This window comes from Haemaphysalis longicornis, unplaced genomic scaffold, assembly GCF_048455015.1.
Source record: "Haemaphysalis longicornis isolate Haplotype H1 unplaced genomic scaffold, Haemaphysalis longicornis Haplotype H1 scaffold_1, whole genome shotgun sequence".
Classification (NCBI taxonomy): Eukaryota; Metazoa; Arthropoda; class Arachnida; order Ixodida; family Ixodidae; genus Haemaphysalis; species Haemaphysalis longicornis.
Window position 1 is genome coordinate 149,249,513 of NW_027526203.1, and position 20,904 is coordinate 149,270,416.

Genomic DNA, 20,904 nt, shown 5'->3' on the forward strand with positions numbered 1-20,904 from the left:
GTCACATCACTTTACGGTGTTATGGCAGGAAAATATGCCGAAATGCACTACGGGCTGCAACAGCTGTAGGTTGAGTTCCAAATAACCCACTTTGTTTATAGGCGCGTGCTGATTTTATACCAGGCTTCTAACCAGTATGGAGGTTTATTGAGCTAAATGAGTCATATCTACGGTAACGATACAGTAACGCTATGTTTCTTCAGAAATGGAGGGATATTTCAGTACACTTCCCACAGCCATATCTTCCCAATATTCAGATTCGTAACAGGTAAACTGTACTCAAGAGGAGGAGAAGGACAAAGAGGAGGGAAAAACTTTTTTTAACAGTCAAATCAAGCTTACTAGTGGGCCGGGTCCTCATGCCAGTACAAGAGAGCAAGAGTAATTTTTTTCAATTCACAGAACGCAATCCCGAGTAGAACAGGATTTGTTCTTTACGCCTGGAAGAGTTGGAAAACAATAAAAAGCTGCTTCGAAGTATTCACCGGTTTTGATTCTTGTAGTATATGCACGTATACTATTTAATGCGTTCGTTAGCGAGTATATCAAGCCTTCAACACCGTAATCATTTCCTAATTGTTCAGGTTGAGAGTCAGTTCGTTATGATAACGATGATTACGATAGAAATTCGGGGCAGAAAATCCGCCTTGGAGTACTCTGGACAACGTGTCTGGGGCGCGATCGCGGTGGCGCAGCACAAACCTCATTGCATTTGCATGGGAATAAACAACTCACGCTGCAGATTTGCACTTTCTTACACGCAGCCATAACGAAATGCAATTTGTGAAGAAGGGAATGTATGCCATACGGCATGAAGAAAATATCCACACGATCTTTGTGAGCCTCCCAAACATCCTCAAAACTACTAATAAGACGTTTGTGATGGTGCAGAAACATTAATGAGTTTGGCACAGAAGAAAAACATTCATCTATGCAAGTCAACGACAATGAGAGAAATAGAAGACAGCCGCTTTATTCCCTGCTGTGCGATGTGCGCGTAGGGGCCCGCTGCTTGTTTCGTAGCATTAGACTATCCAATCTTCATAAGAGCATCTCAAAAATACTGTAGGGATACCTAAGCATTTGTAGTACTTATGCAGGAGCTCTGAGCGCTGAACCTCGCGAATAAGCTAGAAAGAAGAGTTACACACGATCTTCTGACCGATGCTCTGAAGAAATTTGTTCTTTCTCTCCTTGTGTGTTGCAAACGTGTAGCGTATACAGCTTTAGATGTGTCTGACGCTGGCAAAAACCACTGAATTACAAGAAATACGCTTTTTGTTGCACTAAAACATCAATGCAAGTGATTTCCATCACACGCACTTCTGCCTTTCACAAGCGGAGTGTAGCAGACGACAACGGTGCGAGTCCTATGGCCGACCTCACAGCCACGGGGCGCCACTCGAACATCTCATTTCCAATAGGGAGAAATGATTTCGTGTAAACGACTGTCACTCATTGGGACCAGATCAGTCGTAGCGCTTCCGAAAAGTAATTTGGTTCTATTGACTTGAAGAGTGACGCGTGCTTCAATGACAGACTTCCATTACTTTAACCCACGGTATTCTGCGAGACAGTTCCCCAGCGAGACTGTATCTCACATTTTTAGTGCTTGCACTGCGAAAGTAGTGCAGTGCGTCTGGCAAACAGAAAAGTAGTGAAGGCTAACTGATCAAAGGCATTCCGATTTCTTTTAACAGCATCCCTAACTTGCATGGTTATTAGCCGTGCTAATCGCGCGTCCGCGGAAAGACGTCATCACCGCCGACCGGAAACGACGACTTCGGCATCCAGAAGAGACACTACATTTAATTATGACACTCCACTTACGCTGGTCTACAATCAGACGTTAGAACAGGTGACCAAGGTAGCACTGTCTGTGGAGAACATGAGGAGGGCTTCTGATGCGACTGAGGTACATCAAGCTGACCGGCATGCATTTATTTGCAGCAAGAAGACATAAGATGCAAAATATTTTATTTCAATATCAAATGACGTCAGGAGCATCTTTTAAAGCCAGCAACGGGTTCAACGGGGAATGCATCCCTTACAAGGTCTACGTGCAGAGCCAAAAAAAAAACAGGTGCCAAAAAAACATCCCATGATCTCAGTTCATCGCCGACATTCCGTATAATATGCACAGTCCCATAATACATTTTACCGTTCACTTACAGTGACAATAACATAACATAATATTGTCACGAAGCCAAAGGGGACGCAGTTGGCTTGAAGGAAAAACACGTTTATTCGAGCGAACTTGTGCTCTCCTAACAACCAAAAGAATACACAGATGGTGAAGCAGCAGTCAACAAAGTGACGTGCGCAGGCGAGTGTCAGTGAATCGAATGCCGCCCCGCCTGCTATGCAGGCATTTATCTCTCGGCGCCAGTGTTTTTCGAACCGTCGATTTCATCCTGAACGCTGTAGATCAAAGAGGGTTATTCTAGGCCAGTGACGTTAGGGCGAAACGTTCTCCCTATTAAAAGACAGAACATGTGCAGCATAAAAATAAAGAATGGAACACGGGCTTCACTTTGCAAAAAGATAACACAGATAACACAGCCCGGCGCATCCGGTCGGCAAAACAAATTATAAACAAACCAAATACATGGTTCATGGCAATATAAAAAACACAAAAAAGCATACAAGAATTCAGCCCGTCATCGTGATTCTTCCTGAAACACCCTGTTGAGTAGTATAGAATATGCGCCGTTGTCAGATCTGAAAGGTCACATCTGAAGGTCACATCCGAAGAAGCTACATCAGAGTCATTGGAAAGATCTAGAAGCTTATGAATTACTTTCAATGCGCTAACGCAAATACCCACAATAGGATAAAAGAAGGCCTGAAAGCAGCACTACACACACCAGACACCCGCAGAAAGTCACGCGACAAAGCAGTACACCATCGAACCAGCACACAACAGAATGACACAAACAACTGCAGCGAGACAGAGCGAAACGGCGACAAAGCATCTCATCATAGAGCTAAGCTGATGAACAGCACGGCCAGAAGTTACTTTTTTCACCAAATCTTCATTACCGCTCATTTGTACATGCGCATTCATCTTCGATCTACAGCCTAGACAAAAAAAAAAAAACGCCAGTCCCATTCCCTTGCTGTTAAGAGGGAGGTTCGGTGACTTCGAGATCTATTTCCTTTCCGTGTTTTCGACAAATTTCTATCCCATGTTAAGCATGCAGGCCTTTGTGAACTGGTGTTAACAAATACGCAAAGAACAGAGTAGTGTTTTGGGAGAGTTGGTACATGGAAAAGTAATAAAGCGCAGGACAAGACGAGGAACAAAAACACAAAGAAGACACGCAGTGCGCTACTGTGTGCCCTGTTTGTGTCATTGTCCCTCGTCTTGTGCTGGGCTTTTAAAGGGGTACTGACACCAATTTTCGGCGTTAATATTATTGCACAGTGCGCTTCCTTCACTCCACAGAATACCCTGGCTGAAATATGAGCAACCTGCGACGCGAAGAGCATGCTTTAATTGGATCTCATTTATCGCCCCCATGGAACACCAGAGCTTCGCCGATGCGACATTCCAAAGAAAACACAATTAAAACAACGTGACGTCATGGGTAGTCTACTCTCGCTACCAGACCACTGCTCGGTGGTGATCTCCGAGCCTTCATGCGTACGTTTTTTTCTTTCTTTTTTTGTCTTGCCCGTGAGGCGGCCCTCATGGCTTCTTTCTTTCTTTTTCTTTCTTTTTTTTTGTCGTGCCCGTGATGGCGGCTTTGCTGTAGCGTATGTGCGGTCGTCGTTTTCAGCAGCGGCGGGTTAACCAACGGATCGCCAGTGATGCGACATGAGGAGTGTAGTGAGTGCATACGATAAGTTTGTTACAATTCAATGCTTTTAATACCTCTACGCTTCCCTCTTTGCTGTCCCGCCCCGAGAGTGTTGTCGCAAGGTTTCACAAATTAAACGGATGATCATTGTAAATTTACCGCAGCATCTAATGACTGTTGGAATCCGTTTGCGCTAGCTGTTAATAGTGCCAGTCTTTGATGTTTCGCAGGCAAGCTGGTTGCTCAACCTGAATGCAAACGAATGAAAACGCAGCACACATTAGGTAGGAAGGAAGCCAGCGAGGCGGATTAGACAACTGGCTGCCTTGGCATTTAATTACAGAAAAATGTTTGCACCAAGAAAATTCATGAACTGTAGCGATCGCCATTCATCACGTTAAAACCACATTCTCGCTATCTGTGTTCCTTAACTGAAAGGTACAAACGTTGCTTTGTACCTTGTTCGCGACGCTGTTTCCTGTCACTTTCTCTCGCAGCTTTTTTCAGTCTCCCGCAGGGCATATTGTCGCGGCATTAGTTTCGTATGCACTCGTACGGCTAAAGTCAAGTCTAGGGATTGTCACGCGATGAAAGACTTCGCAACACCTTTGGCTCTTACACGGAAATAATGTTGGGGCGTTGCTATACCCAGCACACAACAAAAAAATTCCCGTGCCTTCCCGCGAGGGGAAGACGAGTAAATGCAGAGCATTGGGGCCTCAGTACTGGTTGAAGGCAGTGTTGCTTCTATCGCTTCTTCCGTGATGCTGGAGTAGCAGACACGAGTAAACGTGGGAGCGAGCGTCAACCAAGAAAGGAAGGAGCAACGCAGTGACTGAAGAAGCACGAGCGACCGCTAGCGGCTTTATATTTGCAGCGCGCGCAGTAGAGGGAGAGCGGTACGGGGGGGAGAGCGCGCATGCCCAAGCAGCGCGCGCTCTTCTACGCCCCACCGCGCTGCTATCAGGCACCTGTTACGCCGAGACACGGCCGTACTGAAGGAGCGGCGAGCACGCACTTTCATATGAAAGCGCGCCCGCCGCTCCTCTATCCCGGCCGTGGCCGAGACCGCGACGGAGCGTTTCGGGGGTGACGAGCGAACGGGCTGACTACGACGCATGCGCGCACCTGCTGCGGACGCGGAGCTGTGGACGCCGTCCGACGCAGGAAGAGGCGAGGCTAAGAAATGCTCTGCATTTATAAAATTAGCCCCATCTTCCCGAAGGGAACGCTGAGTAGATGCGGGGCATCGCGGGGTTCACCTACATTTCCCCCAAATTCGACTACGAAACACAACGGAAACCCAACGCTTGCTTGCGCTTGCTTGCGCCAACCCACTAACTGACGGGACTGTTGCTTCCATCACACTTCATCGGAAGAACGGAGTGAAGTGGAGTCAACCGCAGCAAGCGCTGAACTGAACGCGCGCAGCGCGTTACCCGATTTACATTCAAAGTTGAAGGAGAGGAGACGAGAGGAGGAGAGATGCGCAAGCGCCGAGCATGCGCCGCGAAAGCAGAAGCAAGAACGCGGGAGAAGCGAAAGCGAAGTGCGTGCAGCTCGTACGAGAGAAGAAGTGGCGGGAGTATCGCGCAGCTGTGGGAGAGAGGGAAGGAGGAGAGTTGCGCATGCGCAGTGTGAGTGCGGACGCCGACGCGGGACATGCCCAGACTATAAGATGCTCCGCATCTAGCAACAGAGTACAGTGCACGTGCCACACACTTGTCTATAACAGCGAGTTCATCTTCAATGAACTACCTCTGAAAACGGAGGAAACAAGCTTTTACTAAAACTGTGAGGACAAAAGTAGTGGGTAAGATTTAAAGGGACACTGAAGTGAATTTGTCAAGCCCCGGTTTTGCTTGCACTGCGTAGACTGGCTCAGCTAAAGGACGTTTTAGGACCATGGGCTTGTCCCAAACGTGCTTTACGGGCTACCAAAGCTCTGATAGAGTACCTGCAACACACAGGTCTAGACCAGTCGCTGTGAATAACTCGCCGTATCTGTACGCATCAACTTCTTGAACATCATCGCCATCATCTTCATCACGTCATCAACTGGCGTAGCAAGTTAGGCATTTTAGCCCAGCTAACATCGCCAGACTTCATTAAAGATCTCTCTCTCTCTCTCTCTCTCTCTCTCTCTCTCTCTCTCTCTCTCTCTCTCTCTCTCTAATTACTACACTTTTCATCGTTTATCCGGTTGATCTCTAGGTAATTATTTTATAACCAGGGAACGAAGAAAAACTACTATGCGCGGTCTGTGCGGGCCGCACCAACTAAAGGCTGTGACGACGGGAGGAGATGCACCGTGATTGGACGATGTCCAAAGTTAGCATTCAAACAAGTTTCTGTTTCGGTTCTGGAAAACAACATGCTTGACATCCGACGGCATCGTTGGTTGGGCATTGTGGATATCTCAGTATTCGTCGTACCACGCTTCTGCCATGTTGTCGGCTGTAAAATGCCTAAGATAAGCCTCAAAGGACGGCTTGGAATCGTAGCAATCCCTAGCCGAGGCCAACGCAGTGGATGAACGCCCTGTGCGTCAGCGTAGACGCTCAAATTCCATGCGCTTTTCCCGCATATTCGGAGCTTGCCTCACTCATCCCTGTATCGTAAAAATTACGCCCACCTCCCCTCGCGGGAACCCTGGTGTGATGCGATGCTGAGGGGGGGTTCAAGCGCAAGCGGAGAGCAACCGTCGACCGAAAGGCCGCCGGAGAGCGGCGCACCGGTTATATTCTAGGCACTATATATGCGCAGCGCGCCCGAAAGAGAGGAAACCGCGGAGAGAGAGAGTACTGCACATGCGCAGGACCACGCGCAGCGCCGCACACCGGCGAAGTGAGAGCGCGCTGGGCCGCACACGCTCTCACCTGGGCACGCGCCGGCGGCAGTGCGTCTGCCGCGGCTATGACGCAACACAATCCAACACAGTCCACTTTAATCCAATCCAATCCAATCCAAATCCAATCCAATCCAATCCAATCCAATCCAATCCAAGCCAAGCCAAGCCAAGCCAAGCCAAGCCAATCCAAGCGAAGCCAATACAATCGAATCCAATCCAATCCAATCCAATGCCCCTCGCGAGAGAGTGTTCGCTATTGGAGAGGACAGCGGGAGAGTGGCTGCGGGCAACGGACGCACGCCGCGGACAACGGACGCACGCGGGAAGGACAGGGTCGCCTACAAGAGATGCTCTGAGCGTCGTATCTAAAAGCGTGTTCGCACCAGGCCAAGGGTCTGCTGATTCTGGCTTGTGCGCACTGCCCGCAAGTAGTCGGTGCTTGTGGCAACAGCACGCCAACGAAAACTCGCTAACGCGTAAGTGTCACTCTGCGCGCGTTCTGCGAACTCGCTCGTGGAGCAGTGAACGTTACGGCCCAAGAATGCTGAACTCAGTTTAGAAAACATCGGCCGCAAACAAAAAAATCAACTTTAAAAAAACGCATGTACCCTCGGTGATTTGAACTTGCGACTTGCAAAACAGTAATCCTGGTGCTTCAGACCCCTCGTCCACGAGCCAGCGCTACCGGGGATGTATATATATGGTATATAATGTGCAACCAGTTTACACTTTTATTTAGATTTAGCATTTCAAGTATCTTAGGTGACTATTTGTATATATCGCTCGTGCAGTAAGCGTTCCCCAAACTTCCACAATATCTCACGTCTAGTAATTGCATTTCTTAGACGTAAAAGCGTTCGCAGATGTGTGGTCGTTCTGCTGACCACAGTGCTTATTCACCCAGCGCAAAAAAGTGCTTCGTGTTCCCTAGTTTTGTGCTGTACGGTAAAAGTTTCAGTTGATTTTGTTTCCTTAGTACCTATACTGACTTCGCTGACTCTTGTCCCGCCTTCAAGTGGCCTTAGGTTTTTCTACTAGCGTATCAGTCAGCGACGCGTCACATGTGCACTTGTGCAGCGCTTGTGTGGAGCGACCCGGACTCGGAGCTTGATACAGTGTACAAACTAACAAAGTAAAGAAAGGCACATTCTTCCATTCACAAAAGTGTTGTGGCTTAGTTTCAACTGAGAGCGCGAATTGCGACGACGCGTCGGCGGCCGGCGGACTAAACGCTGGGCCGACTGACTCTGTCGGAAGGTCGGCGAGCCGTGCAGTAGCGCAGCCAATTGCCAGCTCCTCTCCTCCTGGCGTCACACGAAAACGCCACAGAAAATGGGCGAGGGTGCAGAGCGGAGAACAGCATTTTCGAACTGCTTTTTCTACTAGCTAAATTCGCGTAAACGCGCTCCGAGTGGTCAAAACATGGTCTATGGACTCCGGACTACAATTTTCGCTAGTAATCCCGCCATGTTTAAAATCACTTAAGTGTCCCTTTAAGAACGCCATGCCATAGTAGTTTTTTTATATCATTTTTGGGGCGAGGGAGGATGAGGCTAGAAGTGTGACAGTTGTGTTATAGATAAGTGTGTTGCTCTCTGTATATACTAAATCACCGGTGGTTAAGGAGCTAGAAGGTATACAAACGAAACAAAAGAGTGACAAAAAGGGAAAGGAAAACTGTTCAAGTTGGCTATCATTTTTGAGAAGTGACTTTAAGGTACCCGCAACATTTTTGAAAGTACAAGGGCACTCTCAACAGAACTGAGAACACTACATGATTTAGTAACGTGACGGATTGGGCTAGTTTATATTCTATGGCTCGAACAGTTGAGGGCAAGAAAATGGACAGGGACTGCGAAAGGACACAACACAAGTGCGCTACTACAACTGCAGCTTATTACACAGACACTCGTTTTTAAAAACAAGCTAAGAACAAATGAAACTGTAGAGAAAGAAAAAGAACAAACAAAGGGGTAATCACGTGCGATTAATTCTGCACGTTCAGACACCCGTCAACCCGTGCGCCATCTACATAATTGAATTTCAATTCAATTTTTCTGGCTGATAGGTGCAAGGGATACACGCCCATACACCTGTCCTACGCATTCTTGAGTATTTGCCGCTTCTACTTTTTTTTTAATTGTGGAAGTTTGCTGATCGGCATAAAAGCCAATAACTTCCTCCCTACAGTGCCGATCGCTCGATCGACTGCGACGGGTGGAGCTGAGATTGGGTAAACCATTCAGGCATCATTGCAATGTACCTGGGACCCACTGCAGTGGCTCAGTGGCTATGGCGTTGTGCTGCTGACCCCAAGGACGCGGGATAGATTCCCGGCCGCGGCGGCCGCTTTTCTGATGGAGGCGAAAAGCGAAAACACCCCTGTGGTCGAGATTTTGGTGCACGCTAAAGATCCCCGGGTGGTCAAAATGCATCTGAAGTCCTCCACTACCGTGCGCGTTCAGAGAAGGTGTAGCTTTAGCACATTAAACCCCACAAACAATTATTCAAGCATTGTACCACGTGAAAAAAAAATAACGTAAAAAATAAATAAGTTTGCATTGTTTTCCTTTTATGCAAATAAATTAAACATGCTGCTGGTCATAACAGAAATTTCAGGGTTCAGTTTTTTAGTATGAAGGCCTCTGGTACTAGTGCTCCCTTTAGTACGCCTGATCAAATGCTGTGTGCTGGCCACCAGACCACCCGCGGCTTTGAGAACATCTTGTACAGCCTTCTGCTCAGTTATTGTTGGCTTGGCCATTTCCCGGGTGCAGCATGATTAGGCTTCCATTTAATAGAAACAAATCTGAGCTGCTTCTCAATTTTTTTGTTGCTTGGACTATTTGCCACCGGATGCTGGTATGCACTTGTAGCTACGCTGAGCTTATCAAGAATTTGTTCCAAAGCTGGCCCCAGCCATGATGCAACTTTGTCTTTAAGGTCTGGGTTCTGGAGGTACTGAGAAATGGCCTGCATCATTGATGTGCACCTTCCTTGGCTGTTCTTTGTTCCCTTCTCTTTGATGGAGTTCAGCGCAACCAACGAGGCCACGGCATCTTCAACTTCCCTTTCGCTGTTGCACTCCTGAAGACCTGCAGAATAATTAGGAGACAAAGAAATATAGCAGTGAATTGCTGGTCACTGGATCAGTAATGTCTGCCTGTCAAGCATGACAACCAGCTTGTCTTGAAAGTAAAGGACTTTGACAGAATGACTCAAGCCTATATGTGGAGAAGGCATTTTATCAATTTTGCTTCCCTGAACAAAGTTTGGAATGTTGAGAGTTGAAGCCAGTTTGGTTATTGATGTGCAAGAGAAGGTATGATCTGGTTGAATTCTAGAAATTGTGGTGGGACAGCACCAAAACACCAGTGACTAGAGGAGACCTAAATATGACTCCTAGAAGAAATATATATGTACCAGCAGGATAATCCTTCACAATCAAAGCGACTAATTCCCAATCTGTAACGGAGGGCGACAGGGTGATACCATCTCGCCAAAATTGTTCACAGCGTGTGTGTCTGGAGGGGGCATTCAGGAATCTTGCCGGGGAAAACATAGGATTAAGGGTAAGCATAAAAACTTGAGCCAACTGAACTTTGCAGACGACATAGTCTCTTTAAGTGAGTCTGCAGAACACGTGCAAAAAATGCTTGAGAAATCTCGATTTATAGTAAATATCAGTAAATTTAAAGTAATCATAAGCACGCCAAATGTGCCCTTTTGAGCATAGGTGATGAACTGCGAGAACAAGTAGAATAATATTACTACTAGCACCAGTTGTGAGCGCTGATCTCAACCACGAGAAAGAAACCAGTGGGGAACGGGTATGGGCTGGGGTGCAATCTGCAAGCACCCCCAAATAATGAAATATATTCAACCTGTATCACTAAAGAGAATACCATACAACCAATCCATGCTGCAGGTGGGGGCATATCGAGAGGAAATTTGATGCTTTGCTAAACAACTGGAAAAGAAACTTAAGTCAGCCCAATGGTTCATGGAACAAACTTGAGTAGGTGATATCGTAGTTCGAATTAAAAAAAGAATCTTCGACAGATCATGTAACATGATCTGACAACAGGTGAACCACCAGGCCAACACAGCGGCTACTGAGAGATGGGTTTAGAAAAAGAGAAGGCCAATAACTCTATGGAGGGATGAAAATGGGGCAAAGAGTAGACTCTGGCAGTGCAAGACAGGAGCAGGTGGAGGTCAGTGGGAGAGCCCTTCATTTTATAGCAGACTTGTTCTTAGTCGGATGTGCAGAATTTCTAAATTTTTTACGTTTTTCCCCTGTCACTTGACATCAAATTTACGTTGCTTTTACTGCATATGCATGTAGCCTGGAACAAGCCCACATCAATATCACTGCTATATTCAGGAACAAGTTAAGAACGGCAATATCTCACGTACGATATCACTCCACCAACGCCGCGGACCCGGATGTCAACGGGCGCGGGCATTTTTAGAGAAGATTGCTATGAATGCGTGATATTGTCTGCCTTTTGTGACGTTGTTTGTTGTCACTGCAGTAGTTTATGAGCATATTAGGTCCAAAAAAACACAAGGATGGCTTGTGCCGCGCGGAGTAGCATACGGCTGCGGTGATGAGGCACAGCGGCAACTTCCGTTGCTGTTCTTAACTTGTACCCGAGTATAGTCTCTTTTCAAAAAAGATGTCTATTGTGAGCTGTGTTGTTATTCCTGACTTGGCACAGTTGAAAGAGATGCTTTTGAAACAGGCGCATTAGTGAGAATCCTGGCTGAGGCCCCTTTTCCCAGCAGCCAGTTTGAAGCGGGTAGGTTAGGGGTTGCTCCATCCTCATTCATGCCTAGTTTGGGACGTTACCTTAGGTAGTGTAGGTGCAGCTGCTGCAGTGGCTTGAGAAGTCGGTAGATCGGGTTGGCATCCCTGCATGCCTTCCTCGACAGGTTGCTTGCCCTCATCTGCCTTGTCCATTTTGTTTATGAAGACCGCATGAATGTGTTTACAGAGGTTGCGCCTTGGCTTATTATCTGGGCACGAGAATGTTGTGTTGTGCAGACAAACTCTATCTGGGGCAGGCAAAGGAACAAGACTCTTGGCACATGCCGCCACTTTGGATGGTCACAACGTACATTGTCGCAGGTTGTGATAGCGACTGAACAGTCCACTGACCAATGCCAGCACTGCTCACTCTGCTGGCTGCAATCTTTAGGCCACCATTGTGCCTCTCTGTGACTTTTCGCTGACTTTCAGTCTCTGCCCTTTTGATCAGTTTGATCAACCGATCAAATATCTTAATTCTTGTGAGCTTTAACACCACAGAAATTAATTTTTCTACTCTCTTGTTCTGCTGGCCATCCAGATAACAGTACTTAAGTAGCTTATGGAGCGCCTCAAGTCGCATGTTTGTGTTTACACCAGCGTTTCTCCTGAAGCAGGCTGCCCATAGTGCTGCCTGATGTATTCCTTAAATTTAATCAATCCCTCTTCATTCTGTCCTTCCAGGTCGCACCATGCGAAAAATGAAGCCAGGCTGTCCGTGAAACTGTCTTCGTTTGGGGAATCCATGACTGTTCTCAGCGCCTGTGGGAAAAATACGAGACAGTGTAAGAAAATTCAATGTACTATTTCCGTAACATCGACATTCTGATAGTGTGTATATGCATATAATCTAATGTATGTCTGGCTACAAGCAATGCTTCAATCACTACTACAAGGAATACATGTCACTACCTCTCCATCAGCAACACCGTAATGTTAATGACGAGTCCGGGGAATTTTCAAACGAAATCCCACGTTCATTTTTTCTGTACACCACAAATCTAAGTAAGATTTTTAAAAGTGGAAGTGCATTTTTAATCAGTTAGGAAGAGTCAGCAGAATCGCTCCCATCTCTTTCAGGATTGGAGGGAGCAGCTAAAAACATGCATTCTTGTTTCAGAATTACCATGGGAAAAGGCAGTCTTTAAAGAAGTACATACAAAAAAATTTCAATTTCCAAGAACTGGCATGGTTTGCTTCGGGAAGGTGCCTTCGTGCGATTATGTCAAGTGTTGCTTGGAAGCAATTTTAAATCTGTTATATCTGAATTTTTTCGAGGTCGAGAAGCGTGGCTGAGTAGCAACTCTGCATCTTCACCCTAGCTCAGGAAGTGTGTGACATGAAAGCTTCCAGCCTGTCGAACTTTTAGTGGCCTGTCCCCATTCCCTGTCAGCAACATGCGTATTAGTTGGGAAAGAAACCTACAAGGCAAAACTAACGCTCCTTAGGTTCCTAAGTGAGAGGTGGTTAAAACAATCAGATTTATCCAATGCACCATGAGTCAAAGTCCAAAATCCAAACTGCTTGGACAGTGTTGGGTTGGTGCAATCAGATAGACGATGCCTTCATAATGCTAGGAACCCACGGGCGATTTCAACCACGGGAAGCTTTTTTCGTAATGAACTTGATGTGCTTCCGCCATCAAAGAAGAATAAATGTCTGTGCTAGAGTAAGGATGCTCCCTAGATTTTAGAAATCGAAATTGCCAACCCTTTTACTGAGGGTGCAAAGCTGCCACTGTTTTATTTTTGTGGTCAGAGTGAGCAAGGCACCAGGATCATATTCTTTCTTCAATTGTTGCGGTCAAACATTATGGGGCACAGACACTGTCAAGCTGCATATGAATGGTTTCTTGTCTGTGCTCCTAGTATTTGTCCTATGAGTGTCAAATGTCAAACAAAGCTTGCTTGCTTGACTGATAAAAATACAAGTGGCCACCACCCCCCCCCCCCAACCTTTTTTACAAGTGGCCACTGACCCCCCTTCCCCCACTTTTTTTATGATTACATGCATACTTTGACCTGGTGCTGCCCAGTATTTTAGAGTAATTACTAGATATGTTCTTCCGTAGCTGTGTTGTCAAGGTTTTCGCTGACGCCGTCCAGAACTGCGTCTAAAGACACACCTTGTTACAGCTTGGCTAAAAAGAGAGAGAGAGAAGGGAAAACACAGAAATTAGGCAAGTGAAGTTTAAAAACAGCAGTTGGAGCACTGCAGATACACTAAAAATTCGAAACAACTGATGTAAACTTCCACTCAGCTGCAGAAGCAACAACAATGTTGATATTCGAAATTTTCTTCTTAGAAAAAGTAGCTTTTCTATTCTTGCTCCAGGATTATATATACATGTGGTTAAAATTTTTGTCGTGTGCAAGCTCTTTTTCTGTTTACCCTGAAACTTTATATGTAGGCTGCATTTTGTGGTCTGTTTTATTTAACAAGAATGACGGCAGCACTTACCTGTTTATTTAGAAAGTAAATGAAAATGCTGTTCACCTATGGAGAACTGACAGCGCCACCCAAGGTATGCAGATGGCATACCTGCTAACCTAGGGACTGCGAAAATTAGGAGATTGGCCACGAGGCGGGGGGTAAACGCTACAGCTGTTTACTATGAAATTCTGCTACTGAGAATTAGTAGTAACCAGCTGGCTATGCTGTTTGACAAATTCATCTACTAATTATTGTGCTCTACAGTATTACTGATGTTGCTCACGCCACCCAAAAATGGAAAAATCAGTCACAGCGCAGAAGCTTGGTGTTTTTGTGTTTGGGAAATTTTGAGACAAATGAGGGCATCAATTGACCCTCCATGTAAAAAATTTTAACTACAAGTGTTATAATGCAAAAAGCGTCAAATGGGACACTGAGCAACCAGAGTGGCATTGGTGTGTATGGCAGGGAAACGACTCCTCAGTTACGTGTCTGGGCAGTGTTCTGTAGTGTCAGGTGTTTTACAGCACTATGTGCTTACAATTAGGCGTAGTGAAAGATGGCTGCCCATTCCAGTGCACAGAAGATTAAGTAAAAAGTGGAAGAAGCAGCCAAGCAAGAAGCAGCCAAGGAAGAAGCAGCCAAGCAAGCAGATTCGCAACGAAATTCGCCGTCACTGTCAATAGTGACAGGGAGGCACAGAAGCATGACATACTAGGAGACAGAAACCTATTTTAACGCTTGAGCGTGACGTGTCTGGCAAGGCAGATAGTGAGGCAATGCTGTCACATTCAGGACCCATGAGAAGTGCTTAGGTGTCCATGTCTTTTTGCTCAATAAAGTGCATGTATCATTGCAGGCATTGCTGGATGTGTGGAGCAAAAAATTGTTTATAATTGTAGAGCAAGGTTTCACCACGAAACTGTTGAAATTTTGTGCACAGTTGATTTACAATTGAGACGTAAGCTCAAAGAGGCCACGAAGAGAAAATACAACTATGTTTCAGGTAATAGAAGAACTGTCACATTCAGGACCCATGAGATGGGCTTAACACTCGGCTCCATCCCAGCCACAAAAGATGGTTTTTCTAATGAAGAAAAAACTCAGTGTCCTTCAACTCTGTGAAAAAGAGTGACCAGTGAAGCTGTGGGGCAGAGCCTCAACATGAGGGGCAGTATGGTTTGACTAGATTGTAGTTCAAGGGGTGCAGGAAACAAAACACATCTGTTCGTAATTTCCAGTTGAGCATAGTTCCTGGTTAATTGCCGGGATGATGTTTTTGGATAACTATAGTTTCCTTCCAGTGGAGAAACATAAGACTGTCTGTCTCCCTCCGTAGAAGCCCATGTATTGACAGCTTACAAGAAATCCTCAATATTTACAACTTCACTGTGAAGTATGTCTCCTTGAAATGCAAATGAAATTTAGCGCAATATTAAAGTCATCTTAGCAGCTCACCGTCATATGATTTGTTTCAAAATATTTTCAATAAAACAGTAGTTAGAGCCACTTTCTGTAATCATAGTCCGTCCGAAGATGATTATGCTTCACTGGACAACACCTAATGCGGGAAAGCCAGCTTAGAAAGACCAAGCTTACACTGAATTTCCTTAAGCCGGCTTCACGTCTAAATGCATTGCTATGGCACCATTATTTTAGAGAAAACATAAGCCATCTCATACGAAAATATGAAGGCTCTAGGCCTTCTTTTTATTTTGAACAAATGTTTCCGTACACTGGGGGTGTGCCAGAGTTTTACGATCCTAGAGGTTTGAGTGGACGCCGCAACATGGCACTGTGCTTCTGTGCGATTATTGCCCTATTGCCGGAAACGATCTACTGCATCCTAGCCGTTATAGCTTTGCTGTAAAAACACACTTGCAAATATTGAAAGACTCAAATTTCATGCCACGGTGACGTAATATGGGCAGTAGTTACATAATATAGGCTACCACTAAAAAATGCACACCAATACACCCTGTAAAGGTGGTTGGAAATCGAAGCTGTAAATGACAACCAAAATGATTACCCATGCGAGGTCACTTGAATTCACACGTTGCTCCACAAAGAGTGAAACCAGAGACCATTGAAATGCACTTAACCGCACCCTTTATTACTTCAAGGAGAGATTCTTTGCTAAGGTTAAATCAATGCATGATCCACGAATGGTGGTTGGTTGAGTTGAATTGGGGAAACACATGAGTGGAAACTGTTTTTTTATATAAAATTAAAGGAAACTCAAACCCAGTGTTAGATGGTCTCACCTGTCCTCCGTCTCTGCCGCAGCCGGTGGAGGTGACATGATCGGCGGCAGAGACAGAGAAGCGAGATGCCATGTGTTGGTGTGAGCTTCCCTTAATTTTTCCTAACTCCTATCGCATGCGCAAGGCGCGCACACAGCCGCTACACCTGTCGTGGGTGGAGCACACAGTACGCGAGAGGTCGCGTGACGCTATCACATGGCATCCAGCGAGAATGCAGGCGGTAATCCCGCAGATATGCTCGGTGAGTGCACCGTCTGTCTGCCCCGTCTCCGCGTGGGCTAGCAGATCAATCAGTAAGAAAACGGGCTATCGTTCTGTTTCTCTATTCATTCCAGGTTCGATTCCTGGCGGTGGCAGTAACTTCTTTGATTTGTTCGTGGGAGTTTTCTGTTGAAACCAACCGTCGCGACAGAACCTTGGGGGTTAGAGGTACAATGCTTCGCTTAAACACATTCTTATTGATGTTTCAACTGCACGTATACGGCTAAATGTCGTATACGTGCAGTCATACGAGTGATTCAACCAAATGGAAGTAAAGGCCCCACTACATTCACCCAGTGACGTTCCTTGGCAGTGGCTACCAATCGCACAAATAAGATTCTGTGACGTAGAAAAATCACCAGAAATCGGCTGCAGAGTCGCCGCACCTTCATATATTTTCATTTGTATCTCAATTACTTGTATGAAGTTTGTGACAAAATTGGTAGAATTGTTATTGGTACAACACAGTCTTTAGTGAAACTATTTTGTTTTCATAGACCTTTTAAGTCAACGACGCAACTTTTTGGCGAGTTGGTATGTCATTTTGCGGCGTGAAAGATGCAGTGTTTGTATGACGAAGGACGACAAAAAGCAGAACAGGCATATGAACAAACACGAAAAGGAAAAATAAACACAAGAAAGCAAATTGTTTTACCAGCAGTGGCAGCCCTCTCCGTTGGGGTCAACAAAGTGCGTCGTAGGTGAAAGTCATACCCTTGTGGGTGGTTTGAAATAGCACGCTGACCCCCGTTTCTTTTTCTCTAACGGTCATCGATGCGAAGCACCTGCATCCAGCTGTCACGCTCCCCTGTTTCTTGCGCTTCAATAGTCCCTTACGTGGACAAAATGAAACACACAATATTAATACACTGATTGTGTTTATAAAGCTGTACAAAGCCATTCGTGCCTGTGATATTGGGATGAGAAATAAATATTGCACACTGAAACAAATTTTAGTCACTCAGAAACAATATTATTCCAACTGTCTTTATTTCTAATTTGTTTTTTTTTGTATATTCCAGACCGAGCATTTTTTTAAACATTTGTCTGCGGTGAGTGCGGGGAACATGCGTTGGGCTAAAAAACTCATTGCTGTGCCTATTCGGTGCAGCAGCATAAAAAATGGCGGGATCTCCACACCGTGGATGGTGGCAAGGGTGCGGAGTACGGAGGCTCTAAATGACATCCAAGTTGCGCCCCGAGTGACATCGGATTTGCGCCCCGACCGTCATTCGATTTGAGCCGGGAGTTGCACCTTGATTATTCCCTAATGAAACTGCAACTCACGGCTCAAATCGAATTTCGCTTGATTTTCGCTTGATGGCGGTGTGCGCACAGATGGACGCGGACGGTTATTGGGAGGTCCTAAGGTACTCCGCACCGTTACTGGCGAGGGAGTAAACCGTGTGTCTCTCGGGTACTAACTCACGGAGGTAGCCCAATGCGTAAGACGACTGACACTGACTCTGTCTGGTCTACCACACTCTAAACTTTTTTTCCTCCCATATACTCCCTAGAGGTTCTTTTTCGCCTGTCCTCTAGTGGTCCTCCTTGTAGGAGTTTTTTTACTACATGGAACAGGGAGGTTTTGTTTACCTCCTCAAAACAGGGCGTTTTTAGGTTATACAAAGAAGGTATTTAGGGAGTGTTAAGAAATGTTCGGGAGAATTTAAGGAGGTCAAAATGGAGTATTCTTTACTTCCTGAAGGGCGTTTTTAAGTGATGTTTATGGAATTTTTAGGCGGTTGAATAGGAGCCTATTATGGCTCCCTTGGGAAGTACGTATGTTATTTTAGGGGCGTTTTTAGGAGGTTCAAGGGAAGCATTTACTTCTTTTGCATGGAGTTTTACGAAAGCTTGGGGAGTTTTCTGGGCCTCGCGAGGGGAGTTTTTAGGAGGTTCAAGGGAAGCATATATTTCTTTTGAAAGGAGTTTTACGAAAGGTTGGGTGGTTTTGTAGGCCTTCCGAAAGGAGTTTTTTCAAGGCCACAAGGGAGAATTTATAGTTCCCTGCGGGAGTACTGATTTCAGACGGCTTTTCTCGGTTTCAGGTTTATTTCAAACGAACTTTCGCATACAAGTTTACATTGTTCATGGTGTACACAAGGAGGTTCTGAAATAAAAACTTAGGGTGACCTCCTATAAGAAAGCACAAATGGCACATTGCTAAATTACACGCCAGTTAGGAATTGAAGACAGCAATACAATGCTAGTTGAACAAACCGTAGAAACAATATTACTACAAGAACTGGAAGTACGCGAAAAAAACAAAGATAGGCACAAACACAACCGCATGGTATGTGAAATCATTATATAATACTAGCGGATCGAGAACGCGTCAGTACTTATCAGAACTTATCAGTACTCAGTACAGAAGGTGAAAAAAAAATGGTTGCAGTGGTTTACAACAACAAAAATTCCAATTGGTGGTGAAATGAACGAGGGCTGTGTAACGATTTGATACTGAAAGGTAACGAGCATTTTGTAGATGGTAAAGGCACAACAGATAAATGATGTAGGAGACAGACAGCAATGAGATGGCTATGGATAAACGTCTATGGCTATGGGACGTCAACAAGCCGCCGACAAGGACTCAACCTAGCATAGGTCGGCAAACTCACTCATGAGTGCACTCACACAACCCCCAATCACCACTCACGAGTGAGTGGTAAATGAGCCTCACCGTCGTTTTGGCCTGGTGAGTGCAAGTGCGAGTGAGTGCGAGCGCCACTCAGGGTGAGCCCCGTTCACCACTCGCGAGTGCGAGTTCCACTCGCGGCGAGCCACGCTCAGCACTCGCGAGTGCGAGCGCCACTCGCGGCGAGTGGAACTCGCCACTCGTGAGTGCGAGTTCCACTCGCGGCGAGCCCCGCTCAGCACTCGCGAGTGCGAAAGCCACTCGCGGTGAACCCCACTCACCGCTCGCGAGTGCGACTTCCACTCGTGGTGAGCCCCACTCACCACTCGCGAGTGCGAGTTGCACTCGCAGTGAGCCCCACTCACCATTCGCGAGTGCGAGTTCCACTCGCGGTGAGCCCCACTCACCACTCATGAGTGGCGAGTGAACGCGCGGTTCTTGCGCGATGTGCGGGGCATACCACGGTGAGCATCCCTCGCTGTTGGCATTTGTCGCAGGAGCAGCTTGCTGTGGTAATTGTTGCTGGCGATAAGCACTCGTACGCACAGCCACTAGTACTGGAACGACTGCCTTTAGCTTCGGGAATATGTGGCTACTCCCCTTTATAATTAAGGCACCATGGAATCAACTCTCCAGTGACCTGTTGATTTAGGAATACGATTTGGATGCACGTCTGACGACATAATGCACTGATACTCTCACTGCCAAGACTCATTGAGGGGCTGTTGCGCGCACTCACTCCGAATTATGTTCCTGGCTCGCAGCGTTTAGTGTTGTAATTAGTGTCGGTAACGTCGTCGCAACAAAGCGATTGCACTTCACTACCGCTGAGCGCTGCGATGAAGGCATTAGGAAGCACCGTGGTCTAGTGCCGTAGTACTTGGTGTACATAATTGGCCGCCTCGCTGCAGCTGTCAATAGGCCGGCTGTTCTGAAGCGCAAATTGTGAGTTCCCGTATTCGTTTGGAAAGGTAGCGCAGATTTTCATGGATTCGCGTATCAGGATGGCGAAACGGTTCGGATGGGCGAGTTGCGTGTTGTGGAAGCAGTAGCTCATTTTCTAGGCCTTGGCGCATAAACGTATCAGTGTTTGCCATTACTTGCAAGGGTTAAGGCTTGGGCGAGTTGGTGCATGATTATAAAAGGGGAACAGCGCAAACTCAGACAAGACACAAGAAGAAGGAGGTGACAAACACGAGCGCTGACTTACAACTGAGGTTTATTCCTTGGCTTTTCACATATATATGCCAATAGTCCACAGCACAAGAAAAACCGAAAATTTCACGATAGAAGGAGATACGAAGCCGCTCGTCACGCTTCACCGACGCCATGTGCCACAAACACTTGCTGTACTATTGAGGGACAGATAATTAATCTCTTTCTGCGAGAGGGATAATTAATCTCTTTCTGCCATTACTTGTTACGGCGGCGCTCTGTTATGATGCTCGCTTCCACACGGAATTGGCGTCACACATCCTTCTACGACAGTTACGGTGCGTGCCTTGAGACATGTGATTTGCTGCTGTCCGGGTGTTCGACACACCTGAAAACTTCACCGCTGCTGTTTTTTTTTTTTTTTTTTGCAAACTTCACCAAAACATTTACGTTTCGTTATGTTGCGTGAATGTTGCATTGACCCGATGTGCGTACCTTTCGTAAGCAAACGTAGTAAGCTCGCCTTAGCATCGCCTCACATCATAGGTCGGCAAAACAAAAATAACTCACTCAAACTCAATCTCAATTTTTTTTTCATTCACGCTGTACTCAATGAAACTCAGACTCAAAAAGTTCGTCTTTTCTCCAAATCACTCATACTCATCACATACTCATTTGTAATCGTA